The 20,910-nt window shown below is 41.2% G+C and overlaps 1 protein-coding gene and 1 pseudogene across 1 annotated transcript in view; one reads left to right on the plus strand and one right to left on the minus strand.

The window, feature by feature from the left end:
- Positions 1-20,910, plus strand: part of ZC3H12B (zinc finger CCCH-type containing 12B) — a 184,629-nt gene that overhangs the window by 15,697 nt on the left and 148,022 nt on the right. The gene's annotated exons all lie outside the window — the stretch shown is intronic.
- On the minus strand, positions 375-1,801 carry LOC132658818 (endogenous retrovirus group PABLB member 1 Env polyprotein-like; annotated as a pseudogene).

Raw genomic sequence — 20,910 nt, forward strand, 5'->3', positions numbered from 1 at the left:
TCCAGTATTCTTGCCTGGAGAATCCCAGGGACGGGGGAGCCTGGTGGGCTGCCATCTATAGGGTCACACAGAGTCAGACACGACTGAAGTGACTTAGCTTAGCAAAGAATGCAGGGGAAAAAAAAAACGTTTGTCCTTTTCTCCTCCTTGAGAATTCCAGACCTCCAATCTCCACTTCGAGAGCCCCAGACCCCTTTCTCCTCCTTGGGGGCCCTGAACTTCTTATCAATCTGCCTAGGAATTGACTTTCTCATTCTCCCCTCTTCTTTTAGGAGAATTATGTTGCCTAGGGAAAAGGGGTTCATTCTCATTCTGTAACTCCTTCAAACTGGGTGTTGTCCCTAAATTGGTGAGGCAACATATTCTCCTCACCCTCATATTGAGGGTTTCTGATCCAAGGGTCCCAAGTAATAGTTGGAGGAGTCTGGCACTTGTAGGAGCTTGGACAACCATCTGTAACTTAAAAGCCTTCATGCGACTAGAAACAAATCCAATTACACAGTTACAGATGCAGGGAGCAAACAGCAAAAAGAGAACAATCAGAATTATTGTAATTAAGATAGCTTTCCACCATGGGGAACTAGTTAACATCTCCCAAAGTGAGGCAATTGAGGCTTCAGGAGTATCCATAGCCTCAATCATCTTGTTCATACGTTTAGTAAAATGAGTAACATTAGTGCTCATATCAGGTATATATATGTACAGCATTGGGTATGAATAATGGCACAAGTTGCTCCTTGTGCAGCTGTCAGAACATCTAAAGCCAATCTGTTTTGTAAGACCACTTTTCTAATTTCTGCTTGTTTGGCATTAAGAGCTGAAATAGCTTTTTGAGAATCTTGTAATGCTTGTTGAGTAAAACTAGTCAAAGCATCCACTCGTAGCAGAATATCTGTAGTTCCCAGAAAGGGAACAAACACTGCAGCCAAATCATACCAGTGAAATATAGACCTTGCCCACCGAGTTTTAAGGTGCGGTAAATTAGCAGGCTTTTTTGGAAGCTCTGAAAATATACAGCCATGAGTAAAAGCTAGACCTAGGGTGCATCTCCCTATCCAACCGGGGGAAGCCATGCTCATAGGTAAGAGCCACATATCCAATCGGTCTTGTTTGGAGCAAGCCAGCATGACTGAGATATCCAGTCCCAATCAGTGCCTGGCCAGGCAAAGGGAGGATCTGAATTAGGTTTGGAAAATATGAGAATGATTACATTGCATATTTCCTGAGGCAAAAATCCCAATTGTTTCCAATCATTATAATTAAGTTGACTAACTTCTGGGGATGGCTTTATTTGTTCCCAGCATATAGGGGCAGTAGATATTAGACGTCCTTTTTCAGGAGTTAACCATATAACCTCATCCTGTATTTGATAAACATCAGGTAAAAAACCATTGGATCTAGACCCATTTACCTTATGTGTAGTGAAATAGTCATTAAACTGAGACAATGTATAATCAAAATTAAAAGTCATGTTATGTCCATAATTAAACTACAAAGTGTTGCCCCAGTCCATGTTAGGGTTGTTAGATGTCATCAGATTAAGAAGAGGCATCACATACGGTTGTTGTTGAAGGTATTCACAGACTTGGAGAAAGTCTTTCCCTTGAAATGGATATGTCCACCACGGGAAGCCTTCCACTGATGAAGAGGGTAGCACTCCACAGACCCAGCAGTTAGATCGATTGTGGAATGCAGCATAGGAGGGAGCCCAGGACACGAAGGCATTGTCTTGAGGATCAAATGGCAGACTCAGGGTTTTTGGAGTCAGCAGAAGTAGGCTCACATAGATTATCAGGCCCATCTGAAAAGTGCAAAGTCAGAGCATAGAAAGTAAAGACAAAAGGACGTCACTTAGTTCTGGTCAGGGTGCCACCTCTTAACTCGAGTGTGATGTACCCACAAATCAATTCCTGACACTTTGACAGCTGTGGGAGAAGAAAGAATAACCTGGTAAGGGCCTTTCCAGAGGGGCTTGAGGCACTGTTCCCCTGATCCCAGTGTTTTTATGAGGACCTTGGTTCCTGGCTCAGAGAGGCTTGCTTGACTCAGAGGCTGGGTCAGGGGTCATCTCCCAGAGTTTTGTTAATGCCTGTTGAAAAGCTGAGAGCTGAGATACATAATTAGTTAATTCCAAGGCTTCAGGGTCTATAACAATGTCTGTGCATAAGAAAGTCCTTCTATAAATACATTCAAAGGGGGATAGTCCCTTCTTTTGGGGGGGCAGTACAAACCCTCATTAAAGCTATGGGTATAATTTTAATCCAATTGTCCTGAGTCTCTTGAGTTAATTTGCACAGATGTCTTTTGATAATGACATTAGCCTTTTCAAACTTTCCTGAGGATTGGGGTCTCGAGGAACACTATAAGTGATCTTCTATTCCTAGAGCTTTAGATACCCCCCTGAGTTACAGCAGCTTTAAAAGTTTAGCCATTGTCACTCTGAAGGCTCCATGGCAGCCCAAATCTGAGGATAATTTCATAGATTAAAATCTTTATAACCTCCTCAGCCTGTTCACCACGACAAGGAAAAGCCTCAATCTATCTAGTAAAAGTATCCACCCACTTGTAAGCATGAATATCCGTTAGCTTTTGGCATATGAGTAAAATCAGTTTCCCAGTCCTCTCCAGGATATTTTCCAGTTCATTGTAACCCAGATTTTGCTAGATTTCCATGCTTTGAGTTATTCTTCTGACAAACTTCACATCTTTTTATACTACTCTTTAAAGTTTTCATAGAGTTTTGCCAAAGTGAATGCAGTGGTCATAGCAAACACCCTCTTCCAACAACACAAGAGAAGACTCTACACATGGACATCACTAGATGGTCAACACTGAAATAAGACTGATTATACTCTTTGCAGCCAAAGATGGAGAAGCTCTATACAGTCAGCAAAAACAAGACCAGGAGCTATCTGTGGCTCAGATCATGAGCTCCTAATTGCCAAATTCAGACTGAAATTGAAGAAAGTAGGGAAAACCACTAGACCATTCATGTATGACCTAAATCAAATCCCTTATGATTATACAGTGGAAGTGAGAAATAGATTTAAGGGCCTAGATCTGATAGATAGAGAGCCTGATGAACTATGGACTGAGGTTCGTGGCACTGTACAGGAGATAGGGATCAAGATCATCTCCACAGAAAAGAAATGCAAAAAGGCAAAATGGCTGTCTGGGGAAGCCTTATAAATAGCTGTGAAATGAAGAGAAGTAAAAAAGCAAAGAAGAAAAGGAAAGATATAAGCATCTGAATGCAGAGTTCCAAAGAATAGTAAGAAGAGATTAAAAAAAAGCCTTCCTCAGCAATCAATGCAAAGAAATAGAGAAAAACAACAAAATGGGAAAGACTAGTGATCATTTCAAGAAAATGAGAGATATCAAGGGAAAATTTCATGCAAAGATGAGCATGATAAAGGACAGAAGTGGTATGGACCTAACAGAAGCAGAAGATATTAAGAAGAGGTGCAAGAATACACAGAAGAACTGTACAAAAAAAGATCTTCATGACCCAGATAATCACAATGCTGTGATCACTCATCCAGAGCCAGACATCCTGGAATGTGAAGTCAAGTGGGCCTTAGAAAGCATCACTACGAACAAAGCTAGTGGAGGTGATGGAATTCCAGTGGAGCTATCCCAAATCCTAAAAGATGATGGTATGAAAGTGATGGACTCAATATGCCAGCAAATTTGGAAAACTCAGCAGTGGCCACAGGACTGGAAAAGGTCAGTTTTCATTCCAAACCCAAAGAAAGGCAATGTCAAAGAATGCTCAAACTACTGGACAATTGCACTCATCTCACATGCTAGTAAAGTAATGCTCAAAATTCTCCAAGCCAGGTTTCTGCAATACATGAACCGTGAACTTCCTGATGTTCAAGCTGGTTTTAGAAAAGGCAGAGGAACCAGAGATCAAGTTGACAACATCTGCTGGACCATTGAAAAAGCAAGAGATTTCCAGAAAAAACATCTATTTCTGATTTATGACTATGCCAAAGATTTTGACTGTGTGGATCACAATAAACTGTGGAAGATTCTGAGAGAGATGGGAATACCAGACCACCTGACCTGCCTTTTGAGAAACCTATATGCAAATCAGCAAGTAACAGTTAGAACTGGACATGGAACAACAGACTGGTTCCAAATAGGAAAAGGAGTACGTCAAGGCTGTATATTGTCACCCTGCTTATTTAACTTATATGCAGAGTACATTATGAGAACTGCTGGGCTGGAATAAGCACAAGCTGGAATCAAGATTGCCCGGAGAAATATCAATAACCTCAGATATGCAGATGACTCCACCCTTATGGCAGAAAGTGAAGAGGAACTAAAGGGCCTCTTGATGAAAGTGAAAGAGGAGAATGAAAACGTTGGCTTAAAGCTCAACATTCAGAAAACGAAGATCATGGCATCTGGTCCCATCAGTTCATGGGAAATAGATTGGGAAACAGTGGAAAGAGTGTCAGACGTTATTTATTTATTTATTTTTTTGGACTCCAAAATCACTGCAGATGGTGACTGTAGCCATGAAATCAAAAGATGTTTACTCCTTGCAAGGAAAATTATGACCAACCTAGGTAGCATATTGAAAATAAGAGACATTAATTACTTTGCCAACAAATGTCCATGTAGTCAAGGCTATGGTTTTTCCAGTGGTCATGTACAGATGTGAAATGTGGACTATGAAGAAAGCTGAGCACTGAATAATTGATGCTTTTTAACTGTGGTGTTGGACAAGACTCTTGAGAGTCCCTTGGACTGCAAGGCGATCCAACCAGTCCATTCTAAAGGAGATCAGCCCTGGGGGTTCTTTGGAAGGAATGATGCTAAAGCTGAAACTTCAGTACTTTGGCCACCTAATGTGATGAGTTGACTCATTGGAAAAGGCTTTGATGCTGGGAAGGATTGGGGGCAGGAGGAGAAGGGGACGACAGAGGATGAGATGGCTGGATGACATCACCAACTCGATGGACGTGAGTTTGAGTGAACTCCGGGAGTTGGTGTTGGACAGGGAGGCCTGGTGTGCTGCAGGTTATGGGGTCACAAAGAGTCGGACACGACTGAGCGACTGAACTAAACTGGAAGTTTTCATTACAATTTTACCTTCAAACAAACAAGAAGACATCTGATAAGTACTCTCTGCACCCAAATTAAAACTCTGGTGTTAACCCTTAAGAATTTTCCATTAAGCATTTTCAGGAATTATCAACCATCCATCCTCGGACTGTAACCATCCTTTATCAGTAATCTTTGCTCCTCTTTTCTCATATCTTTCTAATTCTTCCTCAGTATATTGTGGTTTTTCCTATTCCACAGGACCTGTCCAGATTAAAGCTGTCTGCATTGAAGGGGTTTCCTAAAGTGCAGCTTTTCTGGCTTGACAGTCAGCCAGCTGATTACCTTCAGCTACTTTACTCCCATCCCCGCTGTGCCCTTTGCAATGCATAACAGCTACTTCTTTAGGAGAATATATAGTTGTTAAAAGTCTCACTATCTCTCTGAAATGCTTAATAGATTCTCCTGTTGCTGTTTTAAACTTTCTTTTCATATTGCAGCATGAACATTTAAAGTCAAATAAGCATACTTAGAATCAGTATAGATATTTATTCACTGCCCTTTGTTTAACTCTAGATCTCAGGTCAGAGCCACAAACTCTGCTAACTGAGCACTGGTTCCCTAGAGGAGAGATTATGTTTCTAAAACCTGTTCAGCAGTCACCATGGCATAACCTGCTTAACATTTTCCATCCCGAGCAAAACAACTGCCATCTGTAAATAGTTCCATGTCAAGTTTGTCTAATGGGGTATCCATTAGATCTTCCTGAGTTGCATAGTTTGAAGTTATAAATTGGGAACAAGCGTGATTAGGTGTTTCATTTTCCTTCTCAGGAAGGAAAGTGGCAAGATTTACATTTCCACAAACTTCAAGCTTAGTTACTGGTCCTTCTAACAAAAATGACTGATATTTAAGAAGCCCACAGTCTGTCATCCAAGTATTAAACTTAGAATTTAAGATTCCACTCAATCGTGAGAAGTCAATACAGTAAGAGTTCGTCCATTATTTATTTTTAAAGCTTCAGGTGTTAATAAAGTGATTGCCCCAATTACTCTTAGGCAGTGGGGCCACCCACTTGAAATTATGTCTAATTCTCTGCTTAGATAAGAAATATGTTGCTGGTGAGGCCCTCGGGGTTGTGTCAAAACTTCTAAGGCCATACCTTTTCTTTCAGTGACAAATTAAATTCTGACCCTGTGGGCAAGCTCAAAGTGGGAGCTTGCAGGGGACCAAACCAGTTTGTCGTTTTGGGCCTGCTGAGTCTCAGCTATAAGTTTATATAATGGCCGGGCAAGTTCCCCATAACCCGGAATCCAAATGTGACAATAGCCTGTGATTTCCGAAAAATCCTCTCAGTTATCTTAAAGTCATAAGTAGGGGATGATTTAGTATAGGTTTTATTCTCTAGGGGCCTATGGCCCTAGTCCCTTCTGATATGATTAGGCCCAGATATCTAACAGATTGTTGACAAAGCTAAGCCTTTTCTCTTGATGCTTTGTAACCCCAGCCTGCCAGAAAGTTTAAGAAATTTTCTGAAGCTCATGAACAAGCTTCCTCTGTCTCAACACAGAGCAGAATATCATCTACATATTGTGGTACCACTGCTTCAGAGCTATTAAAGTTTTGTAGATCCCGTGACAAAATTTGTCCAAATAAGTGAGGTCTGTCATGAAATCCCTGGGGCAAAACTGTCCAGGTTAACTGAGAAGCTGGCTGCGTAGGGTCCTCAAAGGCAAATCGACTTTCCTCAGCCAAAGGCACTGAATAGAAGGCATCTTTCAAATCAATTATTGAGAAATATTTTGCTTGTTCAGGAATTTCAGACAATAGAGTATAAGGATTAGGCACCACAGGATGTAAAGGAACTACAGCCTCATTTATTATTCATAAATCTTAAACTAGTCTCCATTTGCCATTTGATTCCTATATACCCAAAATAAGAGTGTTGCATGGACTGTTACAGGGAATTAATAGTCCCTGCTCTTTTAAATTGAGTTTTATCCCTTCCTTAACCTCAGGTTTCAGTGGATACTTCTTCTTATGTAGAAATAAGTGCGGGACTTTGAGCTTGACAACTACAGTAATAGCATTTTGTGCTTTAACCACAAATTTTCCATCAGCCCACACTCTAGGTTTTACATTTTGTTCAATTACAGGGAGAGAAAGAGAGGGCTCCATATTCATGAAAACAGAGGCATGGACCTTGCTCAGTATATCCTTCCCCAAAAGGGGTGAGAGAGACTCTGGCATGATCAGAAACTCCTGTGAAAATAGCATGGAGTCTCAGTTACAACTTATAGAAGAACTGAAATAATACCTTTTTTACTCATCCAGACAGTCCCATTATGGAAGTGGATTGGGAAGAAAGTGGGCCAGGGGCTTCAGTAAGCACAGAGTAAGTTGCCTCAGTATCTAAAAGGAAATCGACCAATTGGCCCCCGCAGTATTTAGTACCCTGGGTTCCTCAGGTGTAATTAGGATGGAAGCTTGTGTGGGGATGCCCAGGCACCTTCAGTTCTGATTGTCTTGAGTGTCTAACCCCTGAAACCTATGGCTCTGGGAGCAGTCTCTCCTCCAGTGTGGTCCCTTGCAGACCAGACATAGATTTGAGGGAAGCTTAGATGCCTGAGGGCAATCCTGCTTGAGGTACCCCTCCTTTCCACAATAATAGCAAGCCCATCCCTTTTCACCTGGGTCCCTCTAGGCATTTTTCTCAGGCTGTTTTTTTTTTTTTTTAATTTTTATTTATTTATTTTTTTTTTTTAGTTTTTTATTTTTTAAATTTTAAAATCTTTAATTCTTACATGCATTCCCAAACATGAACCCCCCTCCCACCTCCCTCCCCACAACATCCCCCTGGGTCATCCCCATGCACCAGCCCCAAGCATGCTGCATCCTGTGTCAGACATAGACTGGCGATTCAATTCACATGATAGTATACATGTTAGAATGTCATTCTCCCAAATCATCCCACCCTCTCCCTCTCCCTCTGAGTCCAAAAGTCCGTTATACACATCTGTGTCTCTTTCCCTGTCTTGCATACAGGGTCGTCATTGCCATCTTCCTAAATTCCATATATATGTGTTAATATACTGTATTGAAGAACGGTTCTTACAGCCATTGCGAGGGCTTCCGCCTGTTCCTTTGACTTTTTCTGCCTTTCTTTCTTTTCCTCATATTCTCTACCATAGTACACTGTCTAAGCCAGTTGTAACAGATTATCTAAAGAATGATTTGGTCCATATACCCATTTTAATAGCTTACGGCAGATATCTGGAGCCAACTGAGTGACAAATCTATCTTTTAAGATCACTATTCCATCTTCACTTTCAGGATCAATCTCAGTGAATCTGCAAAGGGCTTCTCTCAGTCTATCTAGGAATTTACCAGGAGCTTCCTTCTCCTGATCTATGTTTGCCAATTTGGCATAGTTTAAAGTCTTAGCACGTGCTTGCCTGAGTTCTTCAAGAATGCATTTGACAAAATGACTCTGATCCTATCTTCCTTTAGCTGTGTTATAGTCCCATTCTGGTTCTATAGTTGGGACTGCCTGATTCCCATTAGGGAGGGTGGCTATCTCATCTTCCTTCTTCCCTACTCATTCATTACCAAGGCAGTCATCTCCATAAGCAACCACTTTTCCAAAACTCGACTTTTTGAGTTGAGAGTCAGCGTTTGTCCCAAGATATACATCACATCCTTCCAAGTAAGGTCATAAAGCAGAGTACAGTTCAGTTCAGTCGCTCAGTCGTGTCCGACTTTTTGCGACCCCATGAATCACAGCACGCCAGGCCTCCCTATCCATCACCAACTCCAGGAGTTCACCCTGACTTGTGTCCATTGAGTCAGTGATGCCATCCAGCCATCTCATCCTCTGTCATCCGCTTCTTCTCCTGCCCCCAATCCCTCCCAGCATCAAAGTCGTTTCCAATGAGTCAACTCTTGGCATGAGGTGGCCAAAGTACTGGAGGTTCAGCTTTAGCATCATTCTTTCCAAAAAAATCCCAGGGCTGATCTCCTTCAGAATGGACTGGTTGGATCTCCTTGCAATCCAAGGGACTCTCAAGAGTCTTCTCCAACACCACAGTTCAAAAGCACCATTTTTTCAGTGCTCAGCCTTCTTCACAGTCCAACTCTCACATCCATACATGACTACTAGAAAAACCATAGCCTTGACTAGACGGACCTTAGTCGGCAAAGTAATATCTCTGCTTTTGAATACGCTATCTAGGTTGGTCATAACTTGTCTTTCAAGGAGTAAGCGTCTTTTAATTTCATGGCTGTAGTCACCATCTGCAGTGATTTTGGAGGCGCCAAAAATAAAGTCTGCCACTGTTTCCACTGTTTCCCCATTTATTTCCCATGAAGTGATGGGACCAAATTCCTTTACCTTCGTTTTCTGAATGTTGAGCTTTAAGCCAACATTTTCACTCTCCTCTTTCACTCTCATCAAGAGGCTTTTTAGTTCCTCTTCACTTTCTGCCATAAGGGTGGTGTCATCTGCATATCTGAGGTTATTGATATTTCTCCCAGCAATCTTGATTCCAGCTGTGTTCCTTCCAGTCCAGCGTTTCTCATGATGTACTCTGCATAGAAGTTAAAGAAGCAGGGTGACAATATACAGCCTTGACATACTCCTTTCCCAATTTAGAACCAGTCTGTTGTTCCATGTTCAGTTCTAACTGTTGCTTCCTGACCTGCATACAGATTTCTCAAGAGGCAGGTCAGGTGGTCTGTATTCCCATCTCTTTCAGAATTTTCCACAGTTTATTGTGATCTACACAGTCAAAGGCTTTGGCATAGTCAATAAAGCAGAAATAGATGTGTTTCTGGAACTCTTGCTTTTCCATGATCCAGCAGATGTTGGCAGTTTGATCTCTGGTTCCTCTGCCTTTTCTGAAACCAGGTTGAACATCAGGAAGTTCATGGTTCATGTATTGCAGAAACCTGGCTTGGAGAATTTTGAGCATTAGTTTACTAGTGTGTGAGATGAGTGCAATTGTGTGGTAGTTTGAGCATTCTTTGGCATTGCCTTTCTTTGGGAGTGGAATGAAAATTGACCTTTTCCAGTCCTGTGGCCACTGTTGAGTTTTCCAAATTTGCTGGCATATCGAGTCCAGCACTTTCATACCATCATCTTTCAGGATTTGAAATAGCTCCACTGGAATTCCATCATCTCCACTAGCTTTGTTCGTAGTGATGCTTTCTAAGGCCCACTTGACTTCACATTCCAGGATGTCTGGCTCTAGATGAGTGATCATACCATCGTGATTATCCAGGTCGTGAAGATCTTTTTTGTACAGTTCTTCCGTGTATTCTTGCCACTTCTTCTTAATATCTTCTGCTTCTGTTAGGTCCAGACCATTTCTGTCCTTTATCGAGCCCATCTTTGCATGAAATGTTCACTTGGTATCTCTAATTTTCTTGAAGAGATCTCTAGTCTTTCCCATTCTGTTCTTTTCCTCTATTTCTTTGCATTGATCACGGAAGAAGGCTTTCTTATCTCTTCTTGCTATTCTTTGGAACTCTGCATTCAGATGCTTATATTTTTCCTCTTCTCCTTGGCTTTTCGCTTCTCTTCTTTTCACAGCTATTTTTAAGGCTTCCCCAGACAGCCATTTTGCTTCTGGGTCCTCTAAATAGTCTCCCAGATCCTAATTGATTCTTTGTATTTCTTGATAAGAAAAGGGCTTATTAATTCTCATAGACTGATTATTTCTCCCGGTGGGTGTTTCATGAAGAGGCAACAGCTTGTGTAGCTGTTCCTCAACCTCTCTGGCTGCTCTGTGCATATGATCCCAGGGATAGATTGGAGAAACCTACTTTTATTTTTCTCTTTGTCTCCTGTCCTCCATCTCAACTCTTACTTCGATGGTCTGAATTTCTATTGAAATCAGAGTAGTCTGAAGTGTTGTCTGGACCTCTACTTGGGCATTTTGAATCTCAGTTTGGGTTTCTACTGAGACCAAAGAAACTTTTTTTTTTTTTTTGGGGGGGGGGGTGGTTCTCTGCCTTCCAGTTTGCTCAGTTTGAAGCCCTGAGTACAGGGGCAAAGTAGGGGGACAGGAGGAAGCTGAAGGTTTCACACACAAATCTACACCCTTAGGACATAAGTTTGACATATTTCACAGAGAGAAAAAGGGAAACACGTATGCTACTTCTACCCATTTCCTTTTTTTTTCTACAGAACTGGTTAATTGTAAAACAGTATTATAACTAAGAGACCCTCCAACCGGCCACCGTTCACTATTCTCCAGTGGATACTGCGGCCATGCAGTATCACACAGGAAGAAAAGGTGTGTCTTCTTTAAGCTCTGGGGATCAAATCTATCCCAGTTTTTCAGGATACAGTTCAAAGGAGTGAGGCTGGAATTGTTAGCTCCCATCTGTAAGAGTAAAAAAAAAGTGACCAGCACCACCTTTCTACAGTGTCCCTCCCTGCTTTAGATGGGGGTGTAGATAGACTTTACACCAAAGCTTTTCTTTCCTGGTCAGACTTAGACTGTCCCTTACTGACGCAGGAGTCGTACTCATCCCTCCTAGTTCTACCACTGAGATGGGGTGGAGATGCACCAGGTGTGGACCTGATGGCATTCCTGACTGATGTCCAGCTCCTCACCATTAAAACCTTGCTTGTCTCTGATGCCACCCAGGGTGCAATTAGAGTAACCTCCTGGAATGTCTCCTAAGCTAAGACCACTGGAGGAAACATTCATCACCTGAGTGCCTGTGCACCACCCTAAGTATAGTCCTGACCACAATAAGACCGATACGAACATAAAATTGAGATGTTCCTTCCAAGAGTCACCACACCAGTATAAAAGCTTCCTTTGGTCCACTAAGAGCTAGCATTGCCAAAGCGGGGGGGGGGGGGGGGGGGGGGGGGGGGTGGGAATTGCAGTTCCAATCTGAGTAACCTTTAACCTCAAAGATGCTCTTGGAGCTAGAGCTCCATCTAGCTTCTGAACTTTCAATTCCTAGTGAGGCTAGGCACTTCCTGACTACCAATCTATGTTTGAGACCTAAGTACAGTACACAGTAACAGCATAGATCACAAGTCCCTTGAAAGTCTATGATCGGACAGATTAGGTTAGTACTTCTAATTCCCAAGGGGTTATGAAATGGTCGAAGAGACCAAAAAGTTTGACCGAGAAAGGAGAATTTGATCCAAATGCTTTGCCCATTTCTGTTCAGTCCCCGAAGGAGACATTGGGTGCCTCTTGACATTGGCTGCTGCTGCTAAGTCACTTCAGTAGTGTTTGACTCTATGCGACCCCATAGACGGCAGCCCACCAGGCTCTCCTGTCCTTGGGATTCTCCAGGCAAGAACACTGGAGTGGGTTGCCATTTCCTTCTCCAATGCATGAAAGTGAAAAGTGAAAGTGGAGTCGCTCGGTTGTGTCTGACTCAGCAACCCCATGGGCTGCAGCCTACCAGGCTCCTCCGTCCATGGGATTTTCCAGGCAAGAGTACTGGAGTGGGGTGCCATTGCCTTCTCCACTTGGCATTGGTAGGTCAGTATAAACTCCTAACAGGTTTCTCCCATAAGCCGTATGAGGTCACCATGGAACCGCAGAGCAGGTCTCCTCACTTGCTTTGCACAGGGCATGCCATTCATTCACACAAGCACACCGTAGAGTTAGTAAAGTACAGCAGAAAATGTGTTCACTAGGAGAACAAAGAACTAGAGCTCCAAGCCTCCTTACCTTGTCCTGAAGAATCCTGAATGAGCCCCCAATATGAAAGGTTGTTGCTGAATCACAAAAAGATGCCAGGATTCTTGGCCTCTGAAGGAGAAAAATTCAATCTGGGACCAGAGACGAGGCTTGATTGCTCCGAGCTTTTGTGTAATAAAGTTTTATTAAAGTATAAAGGAGCTAGAGAAAGTTTATGACATAGGCATCCAAAGGGGGCAGAAAGAATACCTGCCTGCTGGTTTTTAGCTGGATGTTATATAGTTAATAGCAGTCTGTTAATGAAAGAAAGGAATGCCTTAAAACTCAGAGAATGGCACTAGGCCCCTCATCCATAAGGTGTATTTTGGGATAATCTTGGCACCAGATGAGTCATCCTGGGCCATAAAACGATTGACTTGAATCTTGTAGAAAGGCAAGTTACCATACAAATAATTTTGTTTACATAGATTAGGGGAACAGTGAGTATAACATACTGGTTTGCCAAGTCAGTTCTGAGCCATTTGGTGGAACCAACTTGAAGAGTCTGGGGCAAATGCATAGTGCATTAACATAGCTTAAAACAAACATTTCCATAAGAAAAATACATTTGTTAATTCAAGATTTGAGAACAGTTAAGTTCAGGTGGAACCAGGTGTCATTATGGCAACACAGTATTTTAAGAGAAACCTCTTCATGTTTTTAGAAACCTCTTTTTAAATTGGTATATAAAAGGGGAAAAATATAACACTAGTTTGTTTCCTCCTGCTGCTTAAGAGAAATAAAAAATGTTACTTGCAGCCTATTTCCTCCGTTTGGAGACCCCTGGACTTCCTACCTGTTACCCTCTCACAAGTCTCCTGGTGGCCACAGAAAACCTCTTGATGAAGCTGCACATGGGAAGCCTGCAGCCATGTGGTCCAGGACTGAGTCCATGGAGTTCTTTTCTTTCCATTTCCCAAGGCAGTGAAGAAAAGAAGCCTCCTTAGATGAATGTGACAAATACTCAGCAGATGACTGGGTGTTTGCCAGCATGGGTCCTGGGAAATCCCAGAGACAACCCCTCTTCCCAACCCTGAGCCCTGCTCCTTGTGTGGCTGTGAGTCTCACATGCCAGAACCAGAGGAAGGAAGCTCTGCTCAGCATATGTGCACTTCATGCCTCTGCCACAATGATTCTGAAACCCGTCCAGGGTCACTGTTGTGGCTGAGAGCTAAGGGCTCTGTCAGTCTGGTGACTTGTTCACAGCTGCCTGTTAGCACAAGAGAGGCACAAGGTGGGGCTCCTGCTAGGCATCCTCACTGCCACCATCAGGGGCCACCTAGGTCTAGCCTGCCTATCTCTCGAGAGGCTTTCTCACCCCTTCTTCACCAAGACTTACAGTCACATCACTGCTCATCCTGAACTAACAACTCTCAGCCTGCTGCACCTGGATACCCAGGATTCTTTCCCCAAGCAGTTTCAGAGATGTGGACCCTTTATTATTTCCCATTGATCCATATGTCTCTTTTTGTGCCAATACCACACTATTTTGATGACTGTAGATTTGTTCAGTTCAGTTCAGTCACTCAGGCGTGTCCGACTCTTTTCGACCCCATGAATCACAGCACACCAGGCCTCCCTGTTCATCACCGACTCCCGGAGTTCACTCAGACTCACGTCCATCGAGTCAGTGATGCCATCCAGCCAGCTCATCCTCTGTCGTCCCCTTCTCCTCCTGCCCCCAATCCTTCCCAGCATCAGACTTTTTTTCCAATGAGTCAACTCTTCTCATGAGGTGGCCAAAGTACTGGAGTTTCAGCTTTAGCATCATTCCTTCCAAAGAAATCCCAGGGTTGATCTCCTTCAAAATGGACTGGTTGGATCTCCTTGTAGTCCAGGGGACACTCAAGAGTCTTGTCCAACACCACAGTTCAAAAGCATCAATTCTGTGGTGCTCAGCCTTCTTCACAGTCCAACTCTCACATCCATATATGACCACAGGAAAAACCACAGCCTTGACAAGACGGACCTTAGTCGGCAAAGTAATGTCTCTGCTTTTGAATATACTATCTAGGTTGGTCATAATTTATCTTCCAAGGAGTAAGCGTGCTTTAATTTCATAGCTGCAGTCACCATCTGCAGTGATTTTGGAGCCGCCAAAAATAAAGTCTGCCACTGTTTCCACTGTATCCCCATTTATTTCCCATGAAGTGATGGGACTGGATGCCATGATCTTCATTTTCTGAATGTTGAGCTTTAAGCCAACGTTTTCACTCTTCTCTTTCACTGTCATCAAGAGGCTTTTTAGTTCCTCTTCACTTTCTGCCATAAGGGTGGTATCTTCTGTATATCTGAGGTTATTGATATTTCTCCGGCAATCTTGATTCCAGCTTGTGCTTCTTCCAGCCCAGCGTTTCTCATGATGTACTCTGCATATAAATTCAATAAGCAGGGTGACAATATACAGCCTTGATGTACTCCGTTTCCTATTTGGAACCAGTGTGTTGTTCCATGTCCAGTTCTAACTGTTGCTTCCTGACCTGCATATAGGTTTCTCAAGAGACAGGTCAGGTGGTCTGGTATTCCCATCTCTCTCAGAATTTTCCACAGTTTATTGTGGTCTACACAGTCAAAGGCTTTGGCATAGCCAATAAAGCAGAAATAGATGTGTTTCTGGAACTCTCTTGCTTTTCCCATGATCCAGCGGATGTTGGCAATTTGATCTCTGGTTCCTCTGCCTTTTCTAAACCCAACTTGAACATCAGGAAGTTAATGGTTCATGTATTGCGGAAACCTGGCTTGGAGAATTTTGAGCATTAGTTTACTAGCGTGTGAGATGAGTGCAATTGTGCAGTAGTTTGAGCATTCTTTGGCATTGCCTTTCTTTGGGAGTGGAATGAAAACTGACCTTTTCCAGTCCTGTGGCCACTGTTGAGTTTTCCAAATTTGCTGGCATCTTGAGTGCAACACTTTCACAGCATCATCTTTCAGGATTTGAAACAGTTCAACTGAAATTCCATCACCTCCACTAGCTTTGTTTGTAGTGATGCTTTCTATCTGGGAGGGTTGTGCCTCCTACTTTTTCCCCTCAGGATTGCTTTGGCAGTTCTGGGTCTTTCATCATCCCATATAAATTTTAAGATTATTTGTTTTACTTCTGTGAAAAATATCATGGGAAATTTGATAGGGATTGTGTTAAATCTACATATTGCTTTGAGTTTTATGGTCACTTTGACAATATTAATTCTTCCAGAACAAAAATGTGGGATATTTTCCATTTCTTTAAATAATCTTTTATTTCCTTTATTAATGTTTTATAGTTATCAGCATATAAGTCATTCACTTCCTAGTCGGGTTTATTTCTAAAGATTTTTTGTATGATTTTTTTAAATTTTTAATTTATTTATTTTAGTTGAAGGTTAATTACTTTACAGTATTTTAGTGGGTCTTGTCTCTTCATACAATGATATGAATCAGCCATGGGTTTACATGTGTTCCCCATCCTGAACCCCCCTCCTACCTCCCTCCCATCCCATCCCTCTGGATCATCCCAGTGCACCAGCCCTGAGTACCCTGTCTCATGCATCAAACCTGGACTGGCGATATGTTTCATATATGATAATATACATGTTTCAATGCTATTCTATCAGATCTTTCCACCCTCGCCTTCTCCCAGAATCCAGAAGACTGTTCTATACATCTGTGTCTCTTTTGCTATCTCACATATAGGGTTATCATTACCATCTTTCTAAATTTATGATTTTAAAAGTTATTTTTTACATTATCTTTTGATATTTTATTGTTATTGCAAAGAAATGCAACAGATTTCTATATGTTAACCTTCTATCTGGCTACTTTGATGAATTCGTTTCTCAATTCTAGTAGTTTTTGTGTGGTGTCTATAGAATTTCTACATGTAGTATCATGTCATCTCTGTATAATGACAATTTTACCTCTTCCTTTCCAGTTCGGATACCTTTTATTTATTTTTCTTGTCTGATTGCTGTATCTAGGAGTTCCAATACTACATTGAATAGAAGTGGTATGAGTGAACATCTATGTCTTTTTTCAGATTTTAACAGAAAGAATTTGAACTTTTTCCCATTGAGGATTATATTCTTTGTGGGTTTATCACATATAGCTTCTCATTATGTTGAGATATGTTTCCTCTATACCCACTTTGAAAAGAGTTTTTATAATGAATGGATGCTTAATTTTGTAAAATAATTTTTCTGCATCTGTTAAGATGATCATGTGGTTTTTGTCTTTTGTTCATGTGGTAATTGATTTGCATATGTTGAACTATCCTTGTAGACTTGGGATGAATCCCACTTGGTCATGGTGTATGATCTGTTTTATGTGTTCTTGGATTTGGTTTGTTAATATTTTGTTGAGAATTTATGCATACATATATGTCAAAGATATTGGCCTCCAATTGGCTTTTAGGGGTATATATTTGTCTGTTTTTGGTATCAGGGTGATGGTAGCTTCATAGCCTATCTTTGGGGGTTTTCCTTCTTCTTCACTCTTTTTTTTTATTCTGTCTTTTGAACTTTCTATTTTGTATTGGGATATATTGGATTAACAATGTTCTGATAGTTTCAGATGAACAATGAAGAGATTCAGCCATGTATCCATTCCCCTCCAAACCCTCCTCTCATCCACACAGCCACATAACATTGAGTAGACTTCCATGTATTATACAATAAATCCTTATTGTTTATCCATTTTAAATATATTGCAGTGTGTACATGATCATCCCAAACTCCCTAATTATCCCTTCCTCCAAGGAAGCATAATTTCATTTTATAAGTCTGTGAGTCTCTTTCTGTTATGTAAGTTAGTTCATTTGAGTCATTTCTTTTTAGATTCCACATATAAGGAATGTCATATGATATTTCTCTTTCTCTGTCCAACTTACTTCACTCAGTATAACATTCTCTAGGTCTGTCTCTGTTGCTATAAATGGAACTATTCAGTTCAGTCACTCAGTCATGTCCAACTCTTTGTGACCCCATGAATCGCAGCATGCCAGGCCTCCCTGTCCATCATCAACTCCCAGAATTTACTCAAACTCATGTCCATTGAGTCGGTGATGCCATCCAGCCATCTCATCCTCTGTTGTCCCCTTCTCCTCCTGCCCCCAATCCCTCCCAGCATCAGGGTCTTTTCCAATGAGTCAACTCTTCACATAAGGTGGCCAAAGTACTGGAGTTTCAGCTTTAGCATCAGTCCTTCCAATGAACACCCAGGACTGATCTCCTTTAGAATGGACTGGTTGGATCTCCTTGCTGTCCAAGGGATTCTCAAGCGTCTTCTCCAACACCACAGTTCAAAAGCATTAATTCTTTGGCACTCAGCTTTCTTCACAGTCCAACTCTCACATCCATACATGACCAGTGGAAAAACCTATTATGTTCTTTTTAATGCCTGAGTAATTTTCCATTGTATGTATGTACATTTTCTTTACCAATTCCTCTGTCAGTGGAAATTTAGGTTGCTTGCATCTCTTGGCTATTGTAAACAGTGCTGTAATGAACATTGGGGTGCATGTATCTTTTCAGATAATGTTTTTCTCTGGATATATGCCCAAGAGTGGGATTGAAGAATCATATGGTAGCTCTATTTTTAGTTTTTATAGGAACCCTGATACTGTTCTCCATAGTGGTTGTACTAAATTACATACTCATCAACAGTATAAGAGGGTTCCATTCTCTCCACACCCTCTCCAGCATTTATTGTTTGTGGATGTTTTTGATGATACCCATTCTGACTGGTGTGAGGTGATATCTCATTGTTGGTTTGATTCACATTTTTCCAGTGATTAACTATGTTGAACATCATTTCATGTACCTAATGGCCATCTGTATGTCTCCTTTGAAGAAATGTCTATTTCTTCTGTACATTTTTTGAGTGGGTTGTTTGTTTTGATGTGGTTTAGTGTCACAAGCTGTTTGTAATTCCTTGTCTGTCACATTATTTGTAAGTATTTTCTCCCAATCTGTGGATTGTCTTTTCATTTTGTTTCTTTCCTTTCCTATGTAAAAGCTTTTGAGTTTAAGTAGGTCTCAATTGTTTATTTTTATTTTTATTCCATTATCCTGTGAGATGGATCAAAAAAGAAAAACAAAACATTGCTGTGATTTATGCCACAGATTTTTCTGCTTATGTTTCCCTCTAGGAGTTTGATAGTGTCCAGTCTCACATTTAGGTCATTAATCCATTTTGAGCTTATTTTTTCTGTATGGAGTTAAAGAATGATTTACTTTCATTTTTTACATATAGCTATCCTATTCTTCCAGCTCCATTTATTGAATAAACTGTCCTTCCAACATTGTACAGCCTTGCCTTCTTTGTCATATATTAACTGACCATAGGCCCATGGGCTTATTTCTGGATTTTCTATTCTGTTTCATTGATGTATATTTCTATTTTTGTGCCAGTACCATACTATTTTGATGACTGTAGCTTTGTAGTATAGAAGATCAAACCACTCCATCCTAAAGGAAATCAGTCCTGAATATTCATTGGAAACATCCATGACCTAAATCAAATCCTTACTATTATACAGTGGAAGTAACAAATAGAGTCAAAGAATTAGATCTGAGAGATGGAGTGCCTGAAGAACTATGGATGGAGGTTCATAACACTGTATAGCAGGCGGTGATCAAAACCGTCCCCAAGAAAAGAAATACAAAAAGGCAAAATAGTTGTCTGATTAGGCCCTTCAAATAGCTGGGAAAAGAAGAGAAGCAAAAGGCAAAGCAGGAAAATAAAGATATACCAATCTGAATTGGTTCCAATTCTAAAGAATTCCAAAGAATAACAAGAAAAGATAAGAAAGCCTTGTTAAGTGAACTGTGACAGTGACAGTGTTAGTCTCTCAGTTGTGTCCAACTCTTTGTGATCCCATAGACTGTAGACCCCCAGGCTCCTCTGCCAATAGAATTCTCCAGGCTAGAATAGTAGAGTGGATTGCTATGCCCTTCTCCAGGTGATCTTCCCAACACAGGAATCAAACCTGGGTCTCCTGCATTGCAGACAGATTCTTTACCATCTGAGCTACCAGAGAAACCTGCTTAATGAACAATGCAAAGAAGTAGAGGGACACAACGGAGTGGGAAAGACTAGGTATCTCTTCAAGAAAATTAGACATACCAAGGGAACATATCATGCAAAGATGGGCATAATAAAGGACAGAAAATATATGACCCTAACAGAAGCACAAGATATTAAAAAGAGATGGCAAGAATACACAGAAGAACTATACAAAAAGATTACAGTGACCCAGATGACCACGTTGGTATGATCACTCACTTAGTGCCAGACATCTTGGAGTGCGAATTCAAGTGGGCTTTTGGAAACATCACTATGAACAAAGCTAATGGAGGTGATGGAATTCCAGCTGAGCTATTTCAAAATCCCAAAAGATGATGCTGATAAAGTATTTCTTTCAATATGCCAGCAAAAGTGAAGCATTCAGAGTGCCTACAGGACAGGAAACTGTCAGTTTTCATTCCAATCCCAAAAGCCAATGCCAAAGAATGTTCAAAGTACTGTGCAATTGCACTCATTTCACATGCTAGCAAGGTAATGCTCAAAATCCTTCAAGTCGATTCAACAGCGCATGAACTGAGAATTTACAGATGTAAAAGCTGGATTTAGAAAACACAGAGGAACCGGAGATCGAATTGCCAACATCCATTAGACCATAGAAAAGGCAAGAGAATTCCATAAAAACATCTACTTCTGCTTCATTGACTATGTTAAAGCTTTTGACGGTGTGAATCACAACAAAGTGTGGAAAATTCTTCAAGAGATGGATACAATACAATACCACCTGACCTGCCTCCTGAGAAACCTGTATGCAGGTCAAGAAGCAACAGTTAGAATCAGACATGGAAGAATGGACAGGTTCAAAATTGCAAAAAGAGTACATCAAGGCTATATGTTTATTTAATTTCTATGCAGAGTAGATCTGCAAAATGTCAAGCTGGTTGAAGCACAAGATGGAATCAAGATTGCTGGGAAAAATATCAATAACTTCAGATATGCAGAAGACACTATGTTAATGGAAGAAAGTGAAAAGGAATTAAAGAGCCTCTTTATGATGGTGAAAAGGGGAGTGAAAAAACTGGCTTAAAGCTCAATATTCAAAAAGCTAAGATCATAGCATCCATTCCCATCACTTCATGGCAAA

Source organism: Ovis aries, chromosome X, assembly GCF_016772045.2.
Source record: "Ovis aries strain OAR_USU_Benz2616 breed Rambouillet chromosome X, ARS-UI_Ramb_v3.0, whole genome shotgun sequence".
Classification (NCBI taxonomy): Eukaryota; Metazoa; Chordata; class Mammalia; order Artiodactyla; family Bovidae; genus Ovis; species Ovis aries.